Source organism: Pleurodeles waltl, chromosome 7 (genome assembly GCF_031143425.1).
Source record: "Pleurodeles waltl isolate 20211129_DDA chromosome 7, aPleWal1.hap1.20221129, whole genome shotgun sequence".
In the NCBI taxonomy this organism is placed as follows: Eukaryota; Metazoa; Chordata; class Amphibia; order Caudata; family Salamandridae; genus Pleurodeles; species Pleurodeles waltl.
In genome coordinates, this window is record NC_090446.1 from 866020273 (window position 1) to 866034242 (window position 13970).

The following is a 13970-nucleotide window of genomic DNA, read 5'->3' on the forward strand; positions in this document are numbered from 1 at the left end:
TTCCGCCATCAAACATATATTTCCTTCTCCTTTGTTTTGCTGTCTATGTAGCATTTAGACCTTTCGTTATCTAACAAAAACAAGCATTTGCAATGCAGCGGGTCTCGCGTTTGCTCATGTTAGAGCTGATAGCGTTGTAAACTCCTACCCCGACTTTTCACCTATCGGCAAAAGTGTATTTATGTACGTAACCGAAAAAGTGCAATTAACTGTGTAAAGCGCTCGACTTCTGTCAAGCGAAATCACGCTAGTAAAATAGAGAAAAAGTAGTCCACGAGCCGGACAGAAAACAGCGAGCCTCGCATGTTTTCTGTACTTGGTCGATGCGCTCGAGGAGGGCTAGCCACCGAAAAAAGGCATGACGTGTGCATGCCTTCGACTAATGAAAGCAAGCGGATTTTAATAGGCAAGCCCACAAACCAATAAAAATCACTGACGTGATGTCGACAGGGCTCCGAGCCCTTTTCTAATAACTAAATCGTCTCGCTGCGATACGCATGCGCGAGCGCATGCAACACAGCCTCGACCCTAAAAATTAGCTTTTCTTCATTTAAAGTGGATGTGTCTCATCTAAGCCCATAGAATATTCAAAGTGTGCTGTTTTCTGTGTTACTATGAATGAGGTGATTCTTAACAGTCTACGCTGAGTTTGCTTTTGGAGGCATGTGATTTTGGGATAAAAGTTCTCCCATATGTCTCATTCAGCAATCAGTACTTTCTTCTCAATGTAATTTTAACATCTGTGAGTCTCATGAGGGTGCTCCGCACAAGGTTCACGCTCAAATTGTAACCCTGTGACAGTACTGAATGTATCTTGCCCCCCGCCCACCTTACAGTGTGGGGAAACTTGTTACTAATATAAACTTGGCACCAGGGGCAATGCAGCTTTGGCTCTTGTGTATTACCTATGTAGAAGCATTCAACGTTGACAAAGTATTTTTTTGCACTACTGCTGGGAACCGTGCCTGATGCACTTAGGTGATCAGGGCTGGTAGTTTTACATAAGTTGGGCAATAATGTCATCTTCTCAGATATGGACATTGTTAAAACTCTAAAAATATTAGTTGCTTGCCCTAATTTTCACTTAAAATGAGTAGCTCCTACTACAGAAAAGGAAGTACACCCCTGTGATAGGGGTTGTTGGAGAGGACTCAAGTACAATTTAGTGGACTGATGAATGATTTGTGTTTTTCTCTCTGTGTGTGAGTGTGTGTGGTGCAAGTACGACTAGAGTGGGTGTCCTTATATTACATCATGCAGCGTGTGCCACCTCCTTTGTCAATTCTGGAAACAGGAGGGGAACTCATCAATTAGTGAGGGATGTTGAAAAAGGCCTTCCTGAATTATGCAACTGTTTCTTGTCCCATTCTTTTGAACAAGAGAAGCAAAGCACTTTTACAACACAATTAAGGCTCTGATGATATGAGGACCTTGGACAATAACTTATGATTATAAGAGGGAGAACCCTAAATAAAGTGAATAAAGAAGGTGGGCAAACACTGCATCTGCAATCTGAGCTTGGAACGCTTGGCACTCAGAGGACAGGGCTAGTTTAGCCTATAAGGTAATCAGGCAGTGCCCGTTGGGCTGGTCTGACAGATCAGTATGAGGGATGGTTTTTGGCTGTTTTGAGCCGGATTTATGGCCAGGTGGGCTAGTTTCTACTGTTTATTTCCCATATATTATCACTTTTTTTAACTATCTGCTTTCCTAATGTGGGCCACTTTTATTCTGCTACCCCGGCCTATTTTTTGTACCAGTGAGATTCTGGCAGGGAGGAAGTGTGTACAACCAGTTGGAATTACATCACTGCTCCTAGGAGCTGAGCCACCACGATTGTCTTTATCAAGTGTGTAATGAGGGTATTTTAGTGATATGAGGGATGTGTTTAGGATTATTTTAAGTAATGGAGGAAAGTGTTAGTATTTTGTTTCTTTAGTGTTAGGAATGCTTTGTAATTGTGATAGTCAAATGAGGTAGGCCTCAGTGTGTTGTAGTTATAGTTTTTTTATGTTTGTCAACTATATGTTTAATGTATGTGCTTTTTTAAGTTGCATATTGTATTGTAATGTCTATGGGCTTTCTGGGTTTTATGGGGTAGATAATTTGTGTTTCTTTTACAGGTTTCTTGGTTGGGCCGTTAAAGATATAATTTCTTGGATGTATTTTTTTCCAAGTGATTTTATTTTTATTTTTGTTAATTTTCTGGTTTACCTTGAGCATTTTATTAAATTTACATTTTCTGGGTTTTGGAATGCCTCCATGGACTGCCATTACTTTTTGAAATTTTATTTTCACCTTGATATTTTTGCACTTTGGGGATTTTTCTGTTCTATTCATGGATTTGTTTTTGCCTTTTGAATTATTACGGAGTTTCATGCATTCAGCTACAAAACAGTAAGCATTTTTTTTTTCAGTGCATGGGATATGTTTTTAAGTTCTATTATATTTTATTTATTGTGAACAATGTTTTTAAGCTCTGCATGGTTTTTATTATATTTTGTATTATGTGTTGTGATTTTAGAGTTGGTACTTGTGAAACTTGATGACTATTTATTTATTTGTTTGTGTTTTACTATTCAACCTTAAAAAAGTCTTTGTGGATACTTATTTTTCTAGTTAAAAATGAATAGTAAGTTTTAAAATAATATTAAATAAACTGTTTAGTTGTTTATAGCTTTGTTTAGGTTTGTCTTTAGCTATTTTCTTTTGGCTTAGTTTGTTTAGAGTAGGATTCTTGCCACTGTTTCTAGGTATGTTAGGCCCTGATTGTTAGAAAAGAGTTGAACTTTGCTTTGTCACATGTTATGCATTTCTTTGGTTTGTTTGGAGATTTCAGGTTTTAGTTGGTTTATTGATTGTTCATTCTTAGTTCTTGATAGCTTTTTTTATTTTTCAAAAGTCTATAAATTGTTATAGTGTAGGGTGGCTTTGTCCTAAAGCTCCTTGGAAGAAATTGTGCTACCCTTCCATTGTGTTTTGCCTGTTGTGCCATGATACTAGTGTAAACATTCCATAATGGCATAGGACACTCAGAAGCAGCTCCTCCATTATGGCAGAGGAGCATCACCCCACTACCAAAAATGCCCCAAGAAAAGCACACGTGATTTAAAATAAAACATTAAGTTAGTTTATTACTATTTTATTTTTCACCAACCCTTCCTGAACCGACTGTCAGGACGGGTCATGGCCATTACTACAGCAGGGAGGAGTGGTGGGCTATGTACTTGGGTTTAAAGTGCTATTGTCTTTCTGGCTGGCTGGCTTTCGGTGGCCAACCACACATGCACATTTTAAACCTCTCTAACCCAGCTGTATTAGACAGCTGGGTTACAGATATCTAGTGCCACAGAGAGCTCTGAGTGAGGTCACTCCCTCCAATCCTGGCGCATCCCTCATGCTCGTTACCTGGCCTGGCAGTTCGGGCTGGACTGTTCCCATGGGGAACAGGATCAAGACTGATTTGCATATGGCTCGGTTCAAACTGGAACGGCATGGTGAGCAAAAAAACTGATGGGTTAAACCCAGATCTGTGACTGGGGGTGAATGTTTATTTGGTCTACATTCCGTCCATCAACTGTTCTTTTTGCTGTTATCAGCATGACAGCAGTGCCAGGATTGGTTAGGGGAGGTGGCTGGAGCTCACACTGGAGCCTGAAGGAAATAGAGAAGAATAGAGAAGAAGAACACAGACTGGAGTGAGGAGGAAGTCAGACATGTAGTGCTGCAAGCAAGGTAAATTACTATTTTGTTTATTTATAGTCACAACTCACTTTACATGCATGTACACACCCACCATCAATTTGCCCATGCCACCACTGTTCATAGTTGCCAGCCGCTGCTGATGATACTTGGGTTGGTATCTGGGACCAGAATTGAGCTGTGTGCCAACCCAAGTATCTTCAATATAGTCCTTTAGGGAAGTTAAATTTGGTTCATGTCTTTGATAGTGAGGTGATTATAGTAATGTTTTGCACTTCAGTTACTGGACGTATGCTAGGGCAATTAATTTTTTTAATTTCATGGGCAAATTTGGAATCTGTGGAGTATTCTACTCTTAATGAGGAGTTTTTCAGGTGTTTTGAGATATTTTTATTAAAGTGGTAGTAATACCCTTGAATTGGCTTTAAGTGGATATATTTTTTAAATGGCAGGAATCACTGTTTTGCTCAAGTTGATAATTACTTTTGGTGGATTGTAATTGCTGGTTTTACATTTTTTTTAATTTAATGGTTCTTGATAAGTTGCACTTTGTTTATTTGGTAAAAGTGTGAAGACTAAAGGGATCTTGATGTTTTAGTAATATTAATGGAGTGTGTAGATTTCTGTGAATGACGGAGGGCATGCTTTGAACAAGAACACCCATCATCCATGTGTTCCTCTGGGTATCTTTTTGTCCATTGTGACCCCTGTCATATAAAAGGAAAACATCATTTGTGGGTGTTGGGGATACTTTTTGGGGTTTATTTACACCCACACATTTGTCTGGAGCAGCAGGTGCTACTCTAGTTGCTTTTCTAGTTCTGGCTATGAGTTATTTTAGATTGGGAATTGCAGGGAGCTGACCTGCACTATAATAAGGAACATTGGTTATTATTTTTTTATTGTGCCAGTAACTTCATGTGAACTTGTACTAGTTTCCCTCACATCTTGCAGTACAATTCTTACTTCAATTTATTTCTGTAATGTTGGAGGGATGATTATGCTAAAATTTTCAACAATTTACTTTTTTGTAATGGCCCTCCCATAACATTCAGTATAAGAATATTTTGTACAGTTCAGTATGTTCTCTCACCAATTGTACTTCCTTTGCTGAATGTGTATCCCATAAGGTTTAACAATTGTTTTTCTTTCTGAGATCTAGTGTATGTTGCTCTGTTAGGCTTTTATCTGTCAGGTACACAAGATTACACTACTAATAAATTATTAATAACTGCAGTTTACTTGGTAATTATACGTTTCTAAAACATTTTTGTACATTTATACTTACAAAATAGATGTTTCTTATGATTGTTAGAAAGGACACTTAGGGCCTGATCACGACCGTGGCGGATGGGATACTCTGTCTCAAAAGTGACGGATATCCCGTCCACCGTATCACAAGTTCTATTCTATCCTATGGAACTTGTAAAACGGCGGGCGGGATATCTGTCACATTTGTGATGGAGTATCCCATCTGGAAAGGTCGTAATCATATCCTTAATTTATTTGCGTTCCTTTAAATGGCTTGGACACAGGTGTTTCTTTTGAACTGTGATGGCTCAATTGAAGCATGTTTTATGTGGTAAACAATTTAGTTTTAATTGTTAGGTCTTTTTATTTCAGTTTTAAAAGAAACATTATTAGTTAATGATTTGTTAATAAAAGAGAACTTCGTATTAAATTATTCACACATAATTCTTTGTTAATGTGTTTAATTTTGCTTACTTTTTATTTGTTGCTGCGGTCTTTGATTTTGAAATATATATCAAACTCTACTTTCTGTCCTGTTTTCTTTTTGGTTTTATCCATTTTATTTATCTCTGTTTGGGGAAAATGAAAAGAAACTCATATATTCAGAAGTTAGTTTATTAGATATTTTTTTTAATTTATTTTCTCATTTAGTTTAAGCCTAATTTATTTAACTTTCTTCGAAATATATTGTTTGCTTTCTTTGGAGCTGTCCTTTTCTTGTGGTGTGTCAGCAACTAGGCAGAGCTTCAGCTTCTTGAAGTGCAGAATATTTGTGAAACAGTTTCTTGAATGTTTGTGTGTTTTTTTTTTATCTGCTCTGTTTCAATTACTAAAGTGTTGTAATTGGTTAATTGTTTTAAAGTTTAATGTTATTTGTTTGGTTTATTTGCTGTCTGAATTTGTTGTATTTAGGGCATAATATTTATGTTGAATGATGTTCTATGATATTTCAGTACCGTATTCCATGACACATCCTGTATAGAACGGCAGAAGGGCTTTTGGTGTTTATCCAAATCTACATTTTGTCTCTTTAGAGCTCCTTACATGTGAATAAAACACTATTTTTGGCTTTTTTGTTATCTATAATGCACACCCTCACATTCTAATGTACTTTCTCACCTGCACTTATGCAGCCATTTACCCCACTGAATAATTTCATGGAAACAGGTTTAAGTGAGATCACAAAGAGTCTCACAAACCCATGTGCAACATTAATTGCTAATGTACAAACTCACAAGCCTATATGCAGACATCATATCGTAATTACAGCTTTATATGACCAGGCTCTTTGTCACATGCCCAGGATACCTTATGTGTCGAAGCACTAATTCATTGAGTCCTACACTCATGCACCACTATATTTTGTCAGGAAGAGATTTATAGGCCCAGACTCATCACCTCCCACACCCTCACTTCCCTGAATGCCCTACATGATGCTGCAGATCCCATTACCTTCTCCTCATGGCTGCCTAGCGGGATCAGTCTAACCCAGGAAACAATAGGTCTTTTCCCCTACGTTCCTGTCACCAGGCACAACTGTTGCTGTGTTGTGAACCAATCTAAGGTGTGCCTGGCAAAGGCTTATATACATGATGTACTAGAAAACAGTACAGAATTGGTCCATGAGTGCAGTACAACTCGGGCCCTGCATTCTCTCGGCACACAACCAGGAAACACACACAAGACAAGTGTCATAGAAAATCTCAAGCTGGCAGTGGAAAGAGTGTGCTTAATTAGTACTATTTTTGCCGGTGCTTGTCACAGGCACTTCTTTCGTAATACCAGCACATATTTACGACAGCCCACCACATGATGGTACTAAAAATAGTTTGTGAACAAAATGTAGATTTTCCTAGTAGATTATGACGGAAAGTCTTAATTTTATTAAAGACACGGAGGCGAGTATTATGGTTCTCTAACTTGCTTTAATTTTAATAGCAGCAGTCAAGAAAACTACAACTCCCAAAAGGCTTCAAACAGAAAAGTCCATGGGAGAGAAAAACGTAATGATAAATGCACCAATCAGAACAATGGAAGCTATGTATCCACTAAGCTTGACTGCGACTAGCCCTCTTTCTTGATGCGAGAAGGCTAGTGATTACGAGAAAACAACGGAAAAATGGCCAAGATTATAGCAATTGCTAGAGTCAAAGAACAAAAGTCCTGGATCAGTTCCAGACACAAATGAGGTGAAGAAGGTATCCGGTAGGGAGAAGAGGGACTGCCTCGGAAAGGATCAGACTGTCCAGCCGATATGTTCATGTCCGGCAAAACCACCTTCTGATCAGGTAGAAGTTTGAGCTGGAGTGGAGGTTGCTGCAAGAGAGGGAAAAAACAAGACAAAATCAGAAATATCTCCTTGTTGAGGCGGGATAATACTTGCCTCCGTGTCTTTAATAAAATTAAAACTTTCCGTCATAATCTACTAGGAAAATCTACATTTTATGTCAAGAACGGAGTCTCATATTATGCTATTTTAAAGCATATTAATCACTATTGACGTAGCAGTATGAACTGGTTTACAATAAAATGTCCTGAAAACATTATCATTGGACCAATCAGCAGATCTCAGAATGTCCTCTAACCTGGATCCAACCCAAAAGGCCTTGGAAGCCATGGCCCCTCTAACTGAGTGAGCTTCAAAAATGGAGGTATCAATACCCGCAAGGGACATCACCCAACGAACCCATCTGACTAGAGTCGCAGCAGACACGGGATTGTGTGGTTTCTGGAAAGACATTAACAATTGGGAAACAGAGGACTTTCTGAGATTAGCTGTACGTTCTTCATAACATTTGAGACATTGTCCCACACATAGCTTAGGTTGATCTGGAAAATATGGATAAAAGACTGTACGTAAGTTAGTTTTGGTGCGTTTAATAATGGAAAATAATACCCCTGTGGGGGCAAACTGACGAGAAGTAACATCAAGTGCTCTAACATCCGATGAGCGCTTAATAGAAACTAAGAAAAGCAACATAGTAAGTTTTGCTAAAAGCATTTTTACAGATAAATCAGAATTATCCTGCCAAGACAAAAACAAATTCAAAACCACATTGACATCCCATAACTTTGAATATTTAGGTAGTGGGGGAATTGAAAATTTTACTCCCTTTAACAGCCGACAAAGTAGAGGGTGTTCACCCACCGGTTTTCCGTTGACATGGGAGTGATGCATGGAAATAGCAGACCTATACAAATTAATTGTCCTGTAAGACTTACCTGCACTAGCTTGCGCAGCCAGAAAGTTAATTACATAATTTATATCTGCTGAAATGGGATCGAGGTCCCTTCCCATACACCAGCTAGACCAAAGAGACCAGGCGGAAGAATATGCTTTCCTGGTGCCGGGAGCCCAGGCCTTATTGATGAAGTCAGTAGCCTCTTCCAAAATTGGGATGGTAGATGAGGGAGTCCTGATACCTTCCATCCTGAAAGGGTGAGTGTCTTGTTGAGTACCAAGGGATGAGGATTCCCTAAGGGATCTAGCAGAAGGGAGGGAAAAGAGGGGAGAAGAAAGGGAAAATCGATTGCCAATTCCAAGAGAGGGGGAAACCAAATTTGTGATTGCCAAAATGGTACCACCAAGACCAGAGTTGCCTTCTGACGTCTGACTTGGGCCAGAACTCTGGTGATCATAATAAAAGGAGGAAAAGCGTAATTGATCATCTGTGACCAATCCTGAAGAAAAGCATCGGAGGCCAATGCCGAAGGATCCGGACGCCAACTGAAAAAGAGGGAGAGTTGGGTGTTGAGGCGAGAGGCAAAGAGGTCTATACTGAAGGGGCCCTACTTGTGGAGGATAGACTGAAAGACTGAGGGGTGAAGTTTCCAATCGCTGTAATCTCTGAGGAAGCGAGAATGCCAGTCCGCTGTCTGATTGAGGGAGCCCGGGAGATATTCTGCCGTGAGAGATATTTCGTTGCCCAAACAATATTCCCGAAGGCTTTTTGCCAGGTCTGCTAACGGCTTTGATCTGGTTCCTCCTAGATGGTTTATGTATCGGACAGCCGAAACATTGTCCATGCGGAGGAGGATGGTACACTGAACCCTGCCTTTTGCCAGACTCTTTATTGCAAAGGAACCTGCAAGCATCTCTAAATAGTTGATGTGCAATTTGGACTCCCTTAATGACCATGTACCACCAGTCGAGATCGGTCCACAGCGGGCGCCCCAACCCGTGAGGCTTGCATCGGACTCTAACACAAGATCTGGGGCTGATGGAAAGATAGTTCTGCCATTCCAGGCATCTAAATGGTCTATCCACCATTGGAGTTCTAGGCGGGATTCTTGATCCAGAAAAATCAGATCCGAATAGGCTAGACCTTTTCTGAGATGACGGATTTTTAGTCTTTGAAGAGCCCGATAGTGCAAAGGGCCGGGAAATATGGACTGAATTAAAGAGGACAAGAGGCCCACAATCCTGGCTAGAGATCTTAGCGAGATTTGGGTTTTTCGGAGCGTTCTTAAGATCTCCGATTTGATGGAATTCACTTTTTGTAGGGGAAGATGAAGGGTGGAAGAAGAAGAATCTATTTCGAATCCCAAAAACTGAATCCTTTGAGAAGGAACCATGCTTGATTTTTCTTCGTTGACTAGAATCCCCAGTTGAGAAAGAAGAGAACAAGTTAATTGTAAATGGGAAAGAAGGGCCTCGCGATTCTGATGTAAGATAAGGATATCGTCGAAATAAATCAGCAGCCTGATGCCCAAAGATCTGAGATGCGCCACTATCGGTTTCATCAGTTTTGTGAAGTACCAGGATGCTGACAACAGACCGAACGGAAGGGAAGAAAACTGGTAAGTTTGACCGAGCAATTGAAACTGAAGGTACTTGCGGTGACCCCAGTGAATGGGAACTGAAAGGTACGCATCCTGAAGATCTAATCGTACCATGAAGTCCAAAGGGAGGAGAATATCCTGTGAATGAAGAATTGTCTCCATTTTGAAATGTCGGTAGACGACAAACTGGTTGAAGTACTTTAGATTTATGACTGGCCTGAACTTTTTGTTCTTCTTCTGAACCAAGAATAACGAACTGAGGAATCCGAAGGGATCTAGAGGCGAAATTTGAATGGCGTTTTTGGAAAGGAGAGAATTTACTTCTTTTGAAATAAGAAGAGACATTTCTGTTGAGAAACTTAGCGGTGGAGGAAGATAAACTTGGTGAGGTTGTGAATAAAACTCTATTTGGTATCCCTGAACGGTATTCAGAACCCATGGATCGGTAGTTAAAGAGTGCCATTTTTGAATGAAAAAACTGAGCCTGCCCCCTATTGGAGGAGGGCCAGAGGTAAGGCTTACCTTGAGTTTTGTTGGATCTGAATCCGCGTTGTCCACGGCCCCTGTAACCTCTGCCTCTCTGAGGGTCAAACTGGGGCTTGTAGGAATGATATCTGTAATTTGAGTATGAGGAGCCTCTGAATCCTTGAGGATGAGTAAATCGGCCGGTAGAGCGGCTCCTGCCTGTACCGGCCCTGGCGAAAACCCGTTGGTTGAACACTTTTTTAATGTTCTGTTGCGCCTTATCGATAGAAGAAAAAGTTGCTACAAACTTTCCTAAATCCTTAATAAATGAGTCTCCGAAGAGACGACCCTCGGCCTTCACCCCAGGATCCATGGAAGCCAGATTAGACAACTTAGGATCCAGTTTGAATAACACTCCCTTCCTTCTCTCATGGGTGATGGCAGCGTTAGCGTTGCCTAACAAACAAAATGCTTTTTGGGTCCAGAGGGAAAGTTCGGAAGGGTCGATGTCCGCATTGTCCATTTTGGCAGATTCTGCCAGATCCAAAATACGAGCCAGAGGTCCCACCAAATCAAGTAGCTTATCCTGGCAATTTGACCAGGCCTTGTCTACCCCTTTGCGGGGGTCTTTGCCAAAAAAAGGTCAAAAAGTGATTCATCAATCACTGGGGTTGTAGTGATGCTGGAAGAGAGGGAAGGTCTGGGACATTCTGACCTTAATTTAGCTCTCGTTTGCTTATCCAGGGGAAGCCTTAACCTGGAAGCTATATATTGACCCACATGGCCCGAAGGAGTCCACTCCTTGGAGTTAGGATGGTGGCGTTAGGAAGGGTCAAACATGGGGTTACCTTCTGAGTCCAAAACGATTTTTGCAGAAAAAGGGTTAGAAACTTCTAATTTAGGCTTTTTTGGGGGGGAAGCCTGTGAGAGCGAGCCCCATACATCAGAATCATCGTCCAAATCATCCATGTCACCGATGTCATCATCGGTATCAGAAATATGTGTTACTATAATCTGTTTTGGCGCTGAAAAAATATTTTTTGTTTTGGACTTACGTTTGCCAGAAACATTATTAGAATTCCCCTCCTGAGAAGGAGGCCCGGGAGGCATTTCATCCTCAGTCATGGGTGAAGAGACTTCACCAGTCAACAGAGAGCCATCTTTTTGTAGAGACAAATCCTTGTTTTTTCTTTTTCTGCTATCCCCCGCAGATTAGGCCATAAAGGATTTGAAAACCATATTCTGTACGGAACTCTCAATGTTCTTTGACATTTTATTCATAGTGGCTGACACAGCCTTCGTCACAGCCTCATTAATAAAGGCTCCAATTTCTTTATTATTTGATAGTTTGGAAAAAGGATCTTGACCTTCCATAATGTAGACAAAATAACAAAGGGCCAATAAAGTTTGAATTAACTATGCCAGGAAAAGAGGAAAAACCTGAGAGGAAAGAGTTAATTTAGCAGAAAGGCTGAAAAAGTCTATAAACACGCCCTAAGAGGCGTGGCCCAGCTCCAAACCGCAGAGGAAAGGAAACCGGGAAGTTCTTCACCTCGCAAACGAGGTTTGGATTGAAGCGCGATGAGCTGGCACAGCGGGTAAGCGGAGAAAAACAGCTTGAGGCAGGCTGAAGCGAATGTAAAGCTGCGGGGAGCCAAACAACCAAACGGACGCGTCTCCAGTCGAGCGCGACCATTAGAACACTCGAGGCAGCAAAGCTGCCTCAGATGCGCGCGAGCGCGCTGAACCAACGGGTCCTGAAGCCCGAAAAAACAACGCGCGCTGGTGCTAATAAACTTTTAGTAACAGGCTATAAAACACCGGGAAAGTTTAAACACCGCAAAACCATACAACAATACTAAAAAATAAGCATAAAGACATGCATTATGACAACAAATACATAGGAAAGAAATGTACGTGACTTATCTTGACTGCGAGCAGCAAGAAAGAGGGCTGGTCGCAGTCAACCTTAGTGGATACATAGCTTCCATTGTTCTGATTGGTGCATTTATCATTACGTTTTTCTCTCCCATTGGCTTTTCTGTTTCAAGCCTTTTGGGAGTTGTAGTTTTCTTGACTGCTGATATTAAAATTAAAGCAAGTTAGAGAAGCATAATGTGAGCCTCCGTTCTTGACATAAAATGTTTAGCAACTCAATATACTATTAAAGAAATAGTAATACATGGGTGCTCGGATATTCTAAATCATCACATTTGTAGGACTGTATTATCAAGCAGGTGTTGTTGGTGTTGGTATTTGACATCGTTGGCAGGGACCACAGGTGGTCCACACTTCAGTGTCCACCTGAAAAATATCTTTGGATCTGGCACTTATTATTTTATAAATTAAGCTCTAAAAATACACAGTGAGAAAAACGTAAAGCTCTCATTATTCCCCGGTTTGATCCTGGTGCATATTGATTCTAGGCAACATGAAAGTTACTTCAGTACCCTGACTCCTCCAGTATACCTCTAGTCACATACACTCATGTCACATAGTTTCAGATGGCTTTAGTCACACTGACTAATATACATTTTGCTCTTCCCAACACCTCTATGGCAAAAGAAGAATGGTAGTGTACAATGAGCAGACTCAGCTCGCTAAGGTCTGAAAATGTGCCCTGTCGCACAGAGACTCGTTCAGATGTGTACACAGTTTTTCCTGGAGTCCTGAAGTCTAGATTACTGCATGAAATTGCTAGAATACCCTACTGTATGTTTCTTAAAGTACAGTTTGCAGCTATGAAATTACCAATCATGAAAACAGCCTGTAGCATTTCAGTGCAACATTCTGTTGGAATGTTTTGACCATGGAAACATAGAGCTTACTATGAGTTCAGGTGAAGGAAATTATGAGTCTGCGTGTGCATGTGAATGTCTGCATTCACACGTGAGTACAATTGTCGGCTCAAATAGGAGAGGTGCAAATATAGGAGAGACCTATGTCTAGCTTGGGCATTGTATAGTAATATGAATTCATAAAGGTAAGGAAATGCCTCTTTTTGCATGTTCACCCCACCATTTTTGGATTGATGCTGCTGGTTTATTGACTCTGAGAGTTACTGAGGCCTACTAAACAGATCTCAGTGCCACTAATCTGACCCCATACAAATTATAAAAATTACATGTCAAATTGGAGACACCCAATTGGCAAGGACTGACTTACTTATAAATCTCTAGTATGTGGTGCCCAGAGTACCCAGGGCATATAAGACACAATGTCCACTCAGGGCTGCAGCACTGTTTGTGCCACCCATTAGTGACAAGGTACAAAATGGTTCCCTGGCACTGCATACTTGAAGGACAGTGTTTTCACTGCCAGTTCGACTTTGCCTTTCAAACCAATGGCAAACCTACCCTATTCCTTAACATTGTATATAGGTCTCCCGTAAGGAAGGCCTATAGAGCCCTTTCGCAGGAAGCTGTATTTTGTTACGTAAAACACATATTTTGATATGTTTTAACAGCAACACTTCCAAATTGATGTTTTGCTGTGGATAAAGTTAGTAGTCCCATTGGCTTCCACAGGGTTAATGAATGGCATCCTAACCTAGATAACTCCTCAACACGACTACTGAACAAGGTCATGTAAAGTATCAAATTAATTGTGGCATTAAACCCAACCTGATGTCCAGGTCGGATTTAATACCACTATTAAATGTAAGCAACTTTTAGAAAGTTGCCATTTTGTGCTCTAGATAGTCCAGCGGCCCCACAAAGGCCCTGGCACACAGACAACTTTCTGACTGCTTGGGGTGACGTGTGAATGAC

The 13970-nt window shown here is 40.7% G+C and overlaps 1 long non-coding RNA gene across 1 annotated transcript in view; it reads right to left on the reverse strand.

Annotated features, from left to right (window-relative positions):
* Positions 1-6865: 6865 nt before the first annotated feature.
* LOC138247332 (uncharacterized) overlaps positions 6866-13970 on the reverse strand; it is a 112707-nt gene continuing 105602 nt past the window's right edge. Inside the window, exon 6 of the long non-coding RNA XR_011194448.1 lies at positions 6866-7269. This is a non-coding gene — a long non-coding RNA (uncharacterized lncRNA). The remainder of the gene's footprint in view (positions 7270-13970) is intronic.